At 35.4% G+C, this 1,848-nt stretch overlaps 1 long non-coding RNA gene across 1 annotated transcript in view; it reads left to right on the top strand.

The window, feature by feature from the left end:
• LOC106733735 (uncharacterized) overlaps positions 1 to 1,540 on the top strand; it is a 4,070-nt gene extending 2,530 nt beyond the window's left edge. Inside the window, exon 2 of the long non-coding RNA XR_001369653.1 lies at positions 1,441 to 1,540. This is a non-coding gene — a long non-coding RNA (uncharacterized LOC106733735). The remainder of the gene's footprint in view (positions 1 to 1,440) is intronic.
• The last annotated feature ends 308 nt before the right edge of the window (positions 1,541 to 1,848 follow it).

Below are 1,848 nucleotides of genomic sequence, written 5' to 3'. Positions count from 1 at the left end.
AAATAAAATCCTCTTCACTTCACAAGAGTCTAAATGAATATTTGGTAGATATAACTGATATTTCAGAGTCTCTCAGGGAATCATAGCTGTTCACAATGATAATGTCAAAGGAACTGTAAAACACAGACTCATCAGAGAGGACTCAATTCTATTCGACACAGGGGCCAGCTGGTGTTGAGAAGGTTAAAAATTCCCACATGTCAGTCTGTGCACTTCAAGTCATGGTCTTGGTGCCTTGAAGAACATCCTGGGTATGTGTGCGTGCATGCCAATAATCCTGAAAAGAGACTGTAGAAGAAGAAATTGTGGCACAATAAGCATCCCCAAAAGACGTCTTCTCAAACCGCCCCTCACAATTTACTCTCTTTTGAGCACACACTCCGTATAGGGGGAAAAAATAAAAAGAAATCTGTTCAGTTGGTTACATTTTGTATTTTGTATGTCATAAGTAGGGTAAAACTAACCTGTCTCACCATGGTCTAAACCCAGCTCATGTTCCGTATTAGTGGGTGAACAATCCAATGCTTGGTGAATTATTCTTCATATTGTTTGAAAAAAAAATCCACGCATGGGGACGAGCAGATGGTGTAATATTTATGGTGCTGGACTACCACATAATCAACTGCAGTTCAAGTTCTGGACCCAGTGACTTAACATTGAGCTAGGAACGTGTGTATGTGTTACCAAGATCCCAAGAGAAGAATGTAGGAGAAGAGATTTCAGTGTGGCCATCCCTCCTGAGCAGTGAATTCTCACTTTCTACTTCTCTTTCTCTGTCTCTTTGGCAAGTGCATGCACTGTATAGCAAAACAAACAAACAAACAAACAAACAAACAAAACCTCTCTAAAAACAACTATTTATGATAATTTAACTTTTAAGTCATCATTTATGTGTTGGAGTGCTTTAGGATATTCCATTTCTGAGGCAATTTTGAATGAATGCCCTCTTACCATGAAACTACACATGAATAGAAGTTTTAAGAACTATTACTAATGGCTTACTGCAAATATTTAAAAAGATAATGTTCAATGTTCTATGTCTTCTAATATTTAGACTTTAAAACAAACTTAAATATAATAAATGAGTCCCTCTCTATTGGATCATTTCCAATAGCATATAAACATAATCTAGAAGCATCTGTTTTAAGATTAAAAAAAAAAGAAAAAGAAAACTTCCTGAAATCCCATGTTCTTCATTTATCACCCAGTTCTCTCTTGTCTATACCATTAACAATCCTCAGGGAGATATCTATACTTACTTACCTCACAGTCAGTCTTCCCTCGAAATGACTGAAACTACTTCTTTTCAAGGATGCTTGTTTGCATTTTACTCAACTTTTTAACAGCATCAACAGTTGACTGTTCTCTTGTTTTGCCTGATGACTACACTATTCTGGTGTATTTCTAGAAAAACTAACCATTGATAATATTCCTCCACAGGGAAATCACGAAGTTATAGATGTTTACCCTACTCCTTCTGGATTTATTTCATGTGAACTGTTGACAACATTCACACCTGATTGACCATCTGAAGGTGAATCAGCCTCCAACACTCATATACCCTACAGTTTGTCAAGCTCCATTTCTTATTTTCATTCTTTTTTGTGTCCTTCACACTCAGAGTAGAATTGCTACTTGGAAAGAAATTCATAAATAAAGCCTTTGGTTTCTAATAATTATACTTAAAAAAAGTTACTTTCTTAAAAATCCTAATTCTTTCCCTTCTAAATTCATTTACTAATGGAAAAACAATTCAAAAATATCAACTACATCCAAGGAAATGTACTTTCAGCTTCAAAAGGTGGATAAATGGTACAAGTTGACATGAGTTCATCTATGAAAACTTTT

This window comes from Tupaia chinensis, unplaced genomic scaffold (genome assembly GCF_000334495.1).
Source record: "Tupaia chinensis unplaced genomic scaffold, TupChi_1.0 Scaffold144671_1, whole genome shotgun sequence".
NCBI classification, from domain to species: domain Eukaryota; kingdom Metazoa; phylum Chordata; class Mammalia; order Scandentia; family Tupaiidae; genus Tupaia; species Tupaia belangeri.
This window is presented reverse-complemented; position numbering and strand designations above follow the sequence as displayed.